This window comes from Manis pentadactyla, chromosome 7 (assembly GCF_030020395.1).
Source record: "Manis pentadactyla isolate mManPen7 chromosome 7, mManPen7.hap1, whole genome shotgun sequence".
Classification (NCBI taxonomy): domain Eukaryota; kingdom Metazoa; phylum Chordata; class Mammalia; order Pholidota; family Manidae; genus Manis; species Manis pentadactyla.
Window position 1 is genome coordinate 146,871,532 of NC_080025.1, and position 12,643 is coordinate 146,884,174.

At 48.2% G+C, this 12,643-nt stretch overlaps 2 long non-coding RNA genes across 5 annotated transcripts in view; both read right to left on the reverse strand.

The window, feature by feature from the left end:
• Positions 1–12,643, reverse strand: part of LOC118919507 (uncharacterized) — a 38,590-nt gene that overhangs the window by 12,640 nt on the left and 13,307 nt on the right. The gene's annotated exons all lie outside the window — the stretch shown is intronic.
• LOC118919510 (uncharacterized) lies at positions 1,267–4,421 on the reverse strand. 2 transcript variants are annotated; one of them, XR_008998588.1, is made up of 4 exons: positions 2,593–4,421; positions 1,703–2,155; positions 1,424–1,497; positions 1,267–1,324 (listed from the first exon to the last, which is right to left on the reverse strand). It is a non-coding gene; the product is annotated as an uncharacterized LOC118919510 (long non-coding RNA). The 2 variants fall into 2 exon arrangements; XR_008998589.1 differs by having other exon boundaries at positions 1,703–4,420.

Below are 12,643 nucleotides of genomic sequence, written 5' to 3' on the forward strand. Positions count from 1 at the left end.
CCTGCTATCCCACTTCTGTTCTGGATTATCTCTGCCCAGTCCCCTTTGTTGAGTTTTCTCATCTTCTTCGTTGTAAAAAAAGGAGGTGGAGGAGGAAGAACAGAAGCAAAATGGAGTAGGTGCTCTGGAGTCGTTTGTGTCCCACCGGCTGTAAAGGGCAATAAAACCAGGGGCAGTGGGATGACTGTGACCCCTGACCCCTTCTCCCAGGCCCCAGGCTCAGAACTGAGGTTTGTCTGCATCCTGACAGAACAGCACGGCCACAGTGAAGGCTGAGAAATGGGGGGACCAGAGGCCAGCACCCCATAGCCTTTGACTCCCTTCCCTTTATTTCTGTGCTAAGATCTATAGGCAGCTCCATTAGTAAGTTGACAGAATTCTCCACCTTCAGGGACCACATTTATCACCAGTTGTGTTGTTTCGTCACTGCAGTGATGACTTCTGCTTTCTCGGTCGTCGTCACAACAAACCACCTTGCAGACACTGTGCTGACAGAAGCCAGGTGAACGGGGAAGGCTGCATCTCCGGGCCCCACAAATCGGGTGTCACTGCTGCACCCTGCGGCCGGCAGGGTGCCACCCAGGCCCCTCCCTGGTCCCTTCTCCTCACTCCTCCTGCCCCTCCCATTTGCCCAGCACCATTCAGTAGAAACCCATCACCAGCCACATGCATGAGGTTAAATTTTCTCATAGAGACATTTAAAGAATAGGTGAAATCGATTTTAATATTATGTGCTTTTAATGTAATAGATCCAAAATAGTATCATCTCAACATGCAATAAAAAAAATTATGTCTTTGGGTTACTTACAGCATATTTCACATGATTGTTTTTTCATACTAAGGTTTTGAAATCCAGTGTAGATTGTACACTCTACAGCACATCTCAGTTTGGACTGGCCACCTTTCAAGGGCCCAGAAGCCGTAGTAGGCAGCTCTAGTCCATTCGGTTGTTGTGAGCTGAATGTCTGTGTCCCCCCAAGTTCATATGTGGAAGCCCCAACCCCTGGCGTGATGGCCTCTGGAGGTGGGGCCTCTGGGGTATGACCCTAGAGGTTGTGAGGGTCGGTTTAGTGTCCATGAGGACTAGTGTCCTTATAAGAAGGGCTCTGTCTCTCTCCCTGCCTCACTCATCCTGCCACAGGAGGCCACAAAAAGGACATGGCCAGCCACAAGCCGGGAAGAGTGTCCGCACCAGAACCAGCCTCCCTGGCACCCTGATCCCAGGCTTCCCGCCTCCAGACTGGGAGAGAGAAGCACCTGTTCTGTGAGCCGCCCCGTCTGCCGGGCTCCGCGCTGCTCAGCCGCCTGAGCTGACTGAGAGTTTCTGCAGACAAAAGCCCCTGAAAGGTCAGCAAGCCCGAACTGTCCCAGAGGGCCAGGCGGGGGCGGGGGTGACAGGGTGGGGGGCTCCGCACATCCTCACCGTGCATCTCGGTGCTCCACTTGGCCATGTGTGCAGAGAGTTAAATGTCCAGTTTCTAAATTCACGAGGCTTCCCTGTTCAGTGGGGGCGACAGGATAGTGAGACTCCTCCACGTCGTGCTTCACTACTGAACCCACTGCATATCTGGGGAAAGGGACAGAAGACCCACAACCAATACATGTGTAACTGAGGGGGGGAAATGGTGCGGGGTGAGGGGGGATCCGGGTGGAAGTGGGATAATCTGGGGACCAGTCAGGAGGAACCCACAACTTCTACTACCTACTGTTGGCGATCTAAGAGGTTACACTTGTCGTCGTCAAAAGACCACCGACCAACACAAACAACAACGGTGTCCGTGGCAAGGGCCATGCTGGCATTCGATGTGGCATCTAATGTGACTCCCCCTCTTCCCATTGTTTCAAGCTGTCCCTGGGCCGCATATTAATTTGTTCCATATATTTTCAGATGCTACCTTTTCCAACTGATCACACATAAAAGAATCAAAGGAAAAAGTGAAGATGCAAGACCTGGGAACCATTAAAAAATTAATTGCTCAGATTTATCTAAGTGACAGAAAAGTCCCAAACTTTCTCAAGGTCAGGATTTTAAGTGTTTGAAAAGGGAGACATGGAGAAGTTAGAAAACACTTGCCTCAAATTGCCATCACCAGCCATCGTCATACCAGCGGCTCCTACAGACCAGGTTAAGCCACATCAAGGGACTCCCACACTCCTAGATTCACAGAAGTGTAAGAAAGTGATTAAACAAAATAATTAGAAATGACTGGCAAGTACCAGAAAGAGTCCTTGAGTAAAAAGATAGGATCCTGGGATCAATCTGAGAACAACCTGAAATATCTGACATACAGTCTCTGTATTTTCATTGGCACAGGAGGCAGAGAACTTGAACCCCCACCCTTGGCTGTGACAACAGAGTGTAGTCCAGTACGGCCAGCCTAACCCTTACCAGCCTGACAAGGCTTACAACCATCTCTGAAACTTTGGAGAAGGCAGGCATCAGCTGATTTGAGCAGAGTGGACAAGAGGAAGTTTAGAAGAGGAACAATATTATAAATTGTGCAAAAGGTCCCCTGGAGAAAGGCAAGAAATTGCACCGATAGGAACCAAACCAGGAAGAGCTGCCGAGGGGCCGAAACACAGAAAATTAACGTGATCACAGGGCCAGGGCCAGGCTGGAAGAACACGCTGAGGGGCTCAGCGACAGTGTGGCCACAGAACACTCCAGCCCCGCTGCTCAAGGACAGCCCACCGCCTTCCCCCAAAAGCTCCTACCAATGCTGCCCGGACTGCACAGACGCTGCGCAGATGGGGACCCACAAGGACAGATGTCCTGCTGTTGCCCGAGGGGTCACATGGCTGCAGCAGGGGCAGGTGTCCCCACCACAGAGGGCTCTCCCTCGAGGTGCATATGGACTTGAGTCTCATGAGAGCGATAACTATCTTTTCTCAAGATATATGGCATCTGTTCCCATTCCATAATCTTATTAAAAGGCACTGGCTGCAAGACCTGAGCCACAGAGTTCACCTGGCCTGCCAGCTGGGACAATGGGGTCCCGCAGCTGCCCCACCCAGCATAGCTTTGGGCTTCTTTTGCAAAAAGTGTCTCCCCAAGTCCTAGGGTACACTCATTGACTGAGGAATTTTTCATTAACATTTCCTGGCCCTAAAGGCCCTTCCCAGACCTAAAGGACATGTCATGAGGTGTTTTTAAGGTGATGGAGTGACCCAGTGACCATGTCCACAGGCCATGCCCGGGTTCCCTGCATCCTCCCCCCCCCACCCTTCCAGACTCTAGCCCCTGCCGATCAGATGGAGAGCAAGGCAGGCCCTGTGCAGAGGAGAGACCAGCTGCCAACTGTTGCTCAAAAGAAGCACATGATGAGCCTCGGAGGCATGACATGGAGGCAGCTCGTATCTCAGGAGGGTTAATCCGGAGGGGACTGCCTGCTTATTACATTGGGGTTGACATGTACCGATTCAGGGACAGGCTAGTGTCGTAGCTACCGGGGAGGCTTGGCATGTGTTTGGCCGTCCACCCAGACTCCTAGCACATCGGTGTGTCCACCCAACACACCCTTTCCGGCCGCAGGAACTCAGGCACAGCAGCGCCCTGGGTGGTACCGCAAAGCCCTGGGTGGCCAGGCAGGAAGCCCTGTCACCGCCCCTTCTGCCAATCCCTGTCTGTTAGAAATCGAGCTCTAGGAAACCAGGCCCTGACAGAACTTGGGGCTTCTGTAGTGCTTGTGAGCATCTTTCTCAAATCAAGTGTCTGGCTTTGGACCCACCAGGAGCAAAGCATTACACTTGGCCTAACAGGTAAAAGAGGGAAGGAGAGCCTGGTTGCATGGGGCCTTGGGCACTGGCGGAAAAGGCAACAAAAGCAAGTGAGTTGGGATCAGGGGGACTCAATATCCAGTACAAGCGTTACTGCCTGGCGGCCCCTCTTGCAATGTACATGGAGAGGAGTGCCACCCACAGGGGCCTCACCAGGACACAGGACAGAGCTGCTGGAAGGCCAGCAGAGCTGATGGCGTTCCCTGCTGCCACAGGTCCTAGGCTCTCTGCTGCAGGATGGGCCCCCTCCACGTGCACGACTCTGCAGGCAGGAAGCCTGCTGAAGAGCCGGCCCCGGGGGACCAGCTTAGCCTTCAAGGAACAGGAAGAGTGACTCAGGACAGCTCAGCCACTGGCGGGGTGGCCTCTGCTGCCAGGAGACGGAGGGCACAGGGGCAAACCCCTGGAGCCTAACGCAACTTGCCCTGTGGGGCTTCATAACCACTTTATTCCTGCCAGTGTCTCCTTTCAGGGTGGGAATGCCCTCTTCCAGCAGCCGCCCCTTCTCCCCCTCACACCCACCGCATCACAGGATCCAGTTCAGCCATCCATGAGCAGCAAGGGGGTGAGCTCCCTGCAGGCCAAGGCGACAGCTGGTTCAGTGTGCATTTCCCCCAGGGCACCTGCACAAAGTGGCAGACGGACAATCCCTGCTAACTTGATGGAGAAGCAAAAACATTGTGCACCAGTTTCTGCTCTTGCTTCTGTATTACAGTAAAATCTCACAGTGCCTCTTGAAGCTTTGCTTTAAATAATGCTCCTTTTGATAGATTCTGAATGCAAATAGTCTCCCCGCCAGATTACTTGGAATAATAAGGAGATATCGTATAAAGTTCTCTTTGTAAAATCCAGTTAGATCGTTAAAGATCATAAATTGTTCTTCATTTTGCAAATCTTTGTGGTGTCTAGTACAGTAACCACAAACACAAGCACTGTTTCTTGTGTTCATTCATTGATTTATAGTTTATTAATCACTTCCTCCAAGCAGGCTTGTTACATTTTTCAATTCTTAGACCCTGACGGCTGGCCTAACACTGGGGAACTTCCCTGGGGATTGATGGCTTCCTGTGTTACAGCCTTAAGAGGAAAAACTACAGGCCTATTTCTGGCCAATGAGATGTAAGTGGAATTCTGCTGGTAGGGTTTCCAGGAAACAAAGGGCCAAATACAATTCACACAGGCCTTTGTCTACTTCCTTCCCCTAGTTACCTCTGGCTGGAAGGTCTGTATGATGCTTGGAATTCTGCAGCCCTGTTGAAACCATGAGGTGACTGACAAGTAGCAGGTAGAAAGCTCACAATCTAAGGACAGGAGAGGGCTGGATGTGCTCCTTTGCCCTTCTAGGTCCACTGCCCACTCACCCCCACCCCCTCAGCACTGTCCCCAGATGCTGGCCTCTATGGGCTGCATGGGCTTCTTCATCCTCTGGCTTCTAGCGGGGTTTATGCAAGGGGGAAGGTGGGAGGCACCAATGACTGTGGAGGAAAAGGAAGTCAGTCTCTTGCTCCTCCCTGTCCTGCTGACAGCGGTTCGTCCCTCCTCTGAAAGCCACAGCTCTTATCCAGCAGGCCCCTGATGGCTGCAGGCCGGCAGCAGCTCTCCCCAGATGCTGCCCATGGCTCCTCGCTTTGCCCTGTCAGGCTGCTGGTGGGAAGAGCTCCCTGGGAGCTTATCCATCCCAGGCTGGTTTCCCTGAACTACTCCACCCCTTTTTAAATGATAAATCCCCACCACCACTTTTTAATGCTCCTAAGCCACCTACTGGAGCGTGCCGTCCTCTTCTCACTGGAACCCTGAGAGCAGCTCAGGAAGAACGAGAGGGGGCCCCAGCAGTGTTGCTGAGCAATGGGAGGGGCACCTCCCTGCCGACCTCATGTCATCTGATAGATAAGTAATCGGCACTGGTTGTCACTGGAGGGCACCTTGCTCACACGTGCACTGAACTCATTCCCCCCAGCTGATTCACTAACAGATCCATGAGATGGAAGTTCTGTCCTCAGTGAGACAGCCTTTCGGGAACTGGAGACACATAAATACATGCATAAGAAATAAAGCTACATTTAAAAAATAATAGTTCTAAAACCGAAAGTTTCTGTGATGGCTGCCCTTGCACTGTTCACCATGTAACTTATTCACTATGTAAGAATTTGTACTCCATGTAAGAATTTGTTCGTTATGCATCAGAAGATTGGAGACTGACGAAAATTAGGCTTGGGGTGGATTAATGATTGTGCATTGAGCATTGACTCCCCTATACAGAAATTTAATGTTGTTAACAACTATTTGATCAATAAATATGAGAGATGCCCTCACAAAAAAAATATACATATATATATAAACACACTTCCAATTGTAAAATAAATAAGTAACCGGGATGTAATGTATAGCATAAGGAATATAGTCAAAATATTGTAACAACTTGGTATGGTGATAGCTGGGACCTAGAATTATCATGTATATAAATGTTGAATCACTGTGTTGTACACCTGAAACTAATGTAATGTAATACTGTTGTCAACTACCCTTCAATTAAAAAAAAAAAAATAGTTCTATTAAGAGCTAAGTGACAGATGCATGGAGGATGCTGAGGAGAGAAATATCCTAGCAGAGATGCCAGGTTGGAGAGTCTCCATAGAGAGGCACCCCAGGTAGGGCACAGAGCTAGGAGGCAGGCAGGGCTCCCATAAACCACCTGTGAGAAAGTCCTAACACTTAAAGCCTGAGTGGATGGTGTCTGGGGGAGTCGGGGTGGGGCGTGCATGCTGAGCAGCAAGGCTGGAGACAGGGCCTTCCTAGGGTGACAAGCCCCAGCCAAAAGGGGTCCCAGAGCAGATGCATCTCCATGGGTATGGACAGAAATATCTGGGTGGGGTGGGGAATGGATAAAAGGCTGCATCTCCCATATTCATGGTCAAGGTCTGCTATTTGCAAGTGAAAAAAATAATGATGCCACCCTGGAGAAGCTGTGGGTTAACACTTGGGTTTCTTAGATAATCGGCCTCAGTATAGTATTTCATTGAAAACAGATTTCCTGAACTTATTATTTTTTTAATCTAAACCCTTGGCTAAGATATTTCTTACAGGAAATGTATAGATTCAGCCCTGAGAAGAACCTTGGGTTGGCTGGAAGTAAAAAGAGAAAAGGAAAAAAAAAAAAAGACTGGAAAACTGGAGCAGCACACTTGAAATCTGGGAGATTGTCTTTCCCTCCCAGACAGTTTCAAGTTTAGAAGTGAATGTTTTCCATATTGGTTTTTCCCCCTCTCTGCTTTCTAATCAGTGAAAGTCAACCTGCACCAGCAAATAGGTTCTGGAATGGCCAAAGCTTTTGGAAATCAATCGGTAGTTTGTTTCTCTCAAGGTTAAGAAGAGAGTTCACATGTCAATAGCACACCTGTGTTGCAACTCCCTCACTGCCAGCCCACACCACAGCAGGGGTCCCCATGTTTCCAACCCAACTCAGTGGGAGCTGCCTGGCCTGCACCACCTGCCCCAAGACACAGACCTCTGTCCCCCAGGAAGGCCATCTACTGACTCCCCGGTAATTCGAAGGAACACTGATGTTTGAACAGCGTTTTTCAAAAGCTTCAACTTACCAGTAAAGCAACAAGAAGCTGTGGGAAGCACAGACACTCCCCCACCCCCCACCTGCCCCCACAGAGGGAGGCCCCGAGGTCATTCAAGCAGGAGATGGTGGAGACTGAGCTGGGATCGCCAAGAAGAGGCCCTCGGTGTCAAACTCCAGGAAGCAGTCCGGTCTTTGACTTGATGTGCCAAAGGTCTCTGAGGTCGGGAAAGAGCCACCCCAGGATCAATCAATAACCCGAACCAAACATACACTCTGACGCAGGCATCACAGGTCATGACCAGAGGGAGAGAGGGCAGGAAAGGTAACATCTGCTAGAGGCACACACGGTGCCCGACCTCCAGCTCTGCTCTGAGCCATCAGGTGCCCACAGAGCAGTCCTGTTCGACATCATGTATCTGCTTGGTTGTGTTAGAGGCGCTTTTATTTCTGCAGCTACATTTTACTTTGAGAGAAGGCACAGTGGGTGGTGGGGGCTGCAGCAGGTGGCAGGGATGGGGCTGACAGCTGGGGGTACCGAGCTTGCCCAGGGCCCCCAGACCGTGCACACATTCTGTACACCCCCTTCCCGGGCGCAAGACCCTTCTGAGACAGCAAAGAGTTCTCCCAACTCTGAGTCCTGCTCGATGAACTCACTTGCCCGACTGCACACGCCGGTGAGTGCAGGAGCGGGATTTGTATATTTGTACTGGCATCTGTTCAATGTGGTTAAAGCAATTCCCTGAAAAGAACGGGGGATGGATAATGCAGCCCTGGAACCCAGTACTGCAGACATGAAATCCCACACGAGGACTGACAGTATTTATTGCTCAAACACAGGTCAGAAAGTACTTCTAACCTTATTTAAAATTTTTCAGTACTTTAATTATATATATATTCGTATCTTTTTCCAGGAGTTTATGCAAATATGCTTGAAACACACAAAGTGAAGAATGGGAGAAAGAATGGTAAGAAAATGGGACTCAGAGCTGCGAACGGCCTTCAGCACTGCCTGATGGTCCCTGATTGTCTGCTGATTCTTGAGGAAACTGAACTTCAAAGAAGGTTATGACTTATTCCAGGTCACATGATGAGTTGCTAAGTCAGAACTGGAACACAGAACCTCTGATTCAGAGGCCAATTGCCTCATAACACTCTGCCTTTAAAATCAAATAAATACACTTCCTTGGTTATGGACACATGGAATATTCTCGTAAGAATGACACACTAAAGATGGCTCTTAAGACATATTTGAGGGAGCAGCTGCATGGAGATAGGTCTTGCTCTTTCTATGTCCTGCTCTGTGAAAAGGGGAAGTGGGGGGTACTCTAAATACGTCACTCTATTTCTTCTGCGAGCATCTCACATCTGAAACACATTAATAAAATAATATTTAGAAGTGCTGTGGAAATAGTAATATTTTAAGTAAAGTAGCAGTACAAGCCTTAATATAGTATTCACAAATCAAACAGCATCTGGAGCCCACAGGTAGGCGATTACAATATAATCATGCAAAGTGCCCCTTAAGATACCACTCCTGAATGAATTGGTCTAAAACAGTGGTTCTCAAAGCATGGTCCCAGGTATCAGCATCTTCTGGGACTTCTCAAAATGCAAATGTAAAATGCAAAATACAGCCCCCCTGATCAGACAGGCTGAGGGCAGGACCAGCAGCCTTCACTGCCCACCCCACCTCCCCAGTGGTGTTCCAGTGTGGTCTCATGTTTGAAAACCTCTGGCCTGCCACAAATGAGGTTTCTGACTTTCTGTTGATGGGAGGTCTAAGATAAACACTGCTTCCGTTGATCACCTATCTTACATACCCTGTGGTTAGATGATTGCCTTTTAACTGGCATTTATAATCAACCATTTTCACCCCCACAAGAACCACAGACTTCTCTTTGGTTAAGATCGTTGTTATGCAGGTCAGTGATGAATCTTTAATAACAAAATCAAGCTGAAATAACTTTCTATCAACATGATTTATCATCAGTATTATGCCCTGAAAAAAACGATTAAGTATATAACAAATCCAGTTAGGAAATGTTGCCTCACTCCCTACCAAGGGTCAAAAACTAAGGCCCTAATAATAAAAAGCACTTGGAAAATCCTCAGTGTTCCCAAGTAGATGGGGAATGGTTTAATGTGCCAGCAGCCAAACATCTGCTGCCAGGTTCCTGCCAGGTAACCCTGGATCCGTGGGCCCCACCCAGACTCAGACCTCGGAATCTGCATTTTAACAAACTCCCTGGGAATTTGTATTCACTAGCATTTGAGAAGAAATGAGTTAGATGAGACGTGATGAATATTTGGTGAAGATACAGAATTTCCTACTCTTGCTTTTTCTACACAATGAAAACCCAACTGCTGTCAAAATAGGTATATTATTATCCATAATGACACTACTGAGCAACTATTAAGTGCTTTCTGTAAGCATGACATTGGACGAGTCATTTTTTTTTTAAAAGAGGACCTCATTTTTTATCCTTCCTAAAAAGACTAATTTGAATTAAAGTAATAACTGGCCACTTACTCAGTTTTGAAATTTTGAAAAGTCTCTTGAAGAAAGAAGCCTTCACAAAATTTCTTTCGGTTAGAGAAAATTTGAAATTTAGGAACCAATGGAAAAAGAGATTTGGAAGTAAAAGAAAGAGAGGTTACCGGAAAAATAAGTATCTCAGGAGCAGCATGATGGAGTCCTGATAGCCCTTGCCCTGCAGAACTGGGGTGTGGAGAAAAGCAGAGTGGGGAGTTAGAAAGCCGGGACAATACTTGGGTGGTAGGTGGCCTCAGGAGGTCACGTCAGGGTAAGATCATTTGCCCAGGAAATGGGAAGTGAACTGCTGTGGTTAATTCAATAACAGACCCCACTACGCTGGGGTGCGGGCTGAGCTGCCCGGCAAGCAGGCATCTGGAGAAGACCCTGGCATAGACTGTGCTTCTCCTGGCCCTGCTGTTACCCAGGAGGAAGAGCCCAGAAGGCCAATGGCTTTACAAAAGGTACAAATCCATCTTTCATGTTGAAAGCACTCAAACAGTCCTGCCTCGGGGCCTGGCATTCTCTGCTGGGAGGGTGGACCCTACTCATAGTAAATGCATCTACAATATTCTCTTTAGTGGGAAAAATGCCCTCACCGTCTGCTCCATTATTAATGGCTCTCCTAGGTGCTGGCCTGGTATTCTGACACGTCCAATAGTTTCATCTTTTCATTTGCTTGCAGGTTGCTGTTTTCTGTTTTCTGACATAACTCCTAGAACACAAGCCACCTCCTTAACATCTTGCTGGTGAATCAAAGGCATGCGTATCTCTGGTTAAAGAATAAAATGTATTGACTGCAAGAATATAAAATCATTCTCCAGCCTTATAAATAATGTTCCCTTTCAAACACTTTTCTCATAGCACATGTATTTCAGATCAACCCTGGATCAACTACATCACTTGCAAAGACAAGTTTCACAAACACTGTTTGACGGGGAAGCAGGCCCCTCTCTGCATGCCCTTCTGGCTGTGCCCTGACAGTGAGGTCATCACAGATGCCGTACGAGATCCACCAGCCCTGACTACAGCGTCCAGGGCACCAGGTGCAAGTCCTGCCTCCAGCTAAAGATGAGAGGCTGAGCGTCACGGTGCAGCCAGGCACACCCCAGGGAGGGGCTTGGTGCGTGCCAAGGATGAGCGTGCTTCCTCCTCTTTGTAACACAGGTAGTTGTTTGAAAACTATAACTTTATGGGCTTTATATCCATGTAACACACATGGCAGCTGTGGCACAGGTAAAGTGTAGCAAACAGATTTTTTTACAGGTGCATAGTGTTTACATTTATGTGAAGTGATGCAATATTAACTCTAAGGACACAGTGACAAGTGAAGGACGTATATTGTAATCCCTACAGTAACCACTAAAAAAAAATACAAGAAGAGAGACAGTTTCAAAAGACAACCGATAAAATGGGGTTCTAAAAACTAACCAACTCTGAGGACAGGAAAAGAAGACAAATGGCAAAACGGTAGACCTCAAATCATTTCCATACAATAAATATAGAGGATTAAACCCTCCAAAGAAAAGGCAGGGATCCTCAGACGGGATTTTTTAAAAGGGAGGCTCAATGATATGCTGGCTACAAGACACCCATTTTAAATATAAACACAGATAAGCTGAAGGTAAGAGGTCACGATCACCCACCATGCAAAGGGAAGGCATGTGGAGTGGCTCGGGTAACATCAGACCGAAGACGGCAAGACAGAGAGTACTACCAGGAATGAGGAGGGGCATTTCATGGCAATAAAAGGGTCAGCTCATCACGAAGGAGCAACAATCCTAACGGTGTATGGACCTGGAGCAGAGCTTCAAAACACAGGCGGCAAGACCCGAGTGCCTAGGCGTGCCCCTCACCTGCAAACGCACAGCTCCCCGCCGGCAGCCAGCCACACATTCCCTACGGAATCACCTGCACTTCAAGAGAAAAGCCCCGGCTCCCGCTGGGGTCAGAGATCCTGGCCGGCTGGGGAGAAGCCAGCACGCCAGAGGACCCTCTCCCCACTCCCACCCATGCTTCCTACTAGAAGTAGCACTTGCAGGTGGCTTAGTGGTAAGTTTGGCTGTAAAAGGTCCTGCTGTCTCTGGCTGCTGAACAGGCCTTGCAGGTAAGCTGGCCACTCTGACGGCAGCCCGGTGTCCCTTAGCGAGGGGTCATCTGCTGCTTCTCCTAGAGCTGCTTTCCCCTGAGGGTGGGACCTCTGGTCAGAGAAGAGCAGGGACCCTGAGTATGGGGAAGGGGGAGGCTTATTTCTTTTCTCAACTGCTAAAATATAGAGATTTTATACCAAACACCCCTGAATCTGAGGAAGAAATTAGTCTAATACTTAATTACAATTACTAAATTATAATTTGTAGAATTTGACTTAACTGCAAAAAGGAAAAAGGAGCCCATAGCTAGATTCTATGGTTTGTCATCCAGCAAAATTAAATACGTAACAAAAGCAAACTGGTACTAACACCAGTGAAATGCACGTACCTTGTTCATCAATGGCCGTGAGCTTTAGACGCTGTTGTAAAACTGCAGCTGAATATTTAAAAGTATAAGCAGTTTACGGATTTCCTGTTAAATCAGATTGAAGCTCTGCTCTGATTTTTAAAATATAGGGAAACAGGAAGTCACTGTGAATGAAAAGCAGAACAAGCAAGAGCCATTTGTCCCCCAAGTAACTGACAGGAGATGAAGATGAGGGGTGAGATTATCATTAATTGCACCTTGCTTCCATCTGAGGGCCAGCAGGAGCGCCACACCAGAGATAGAACTGA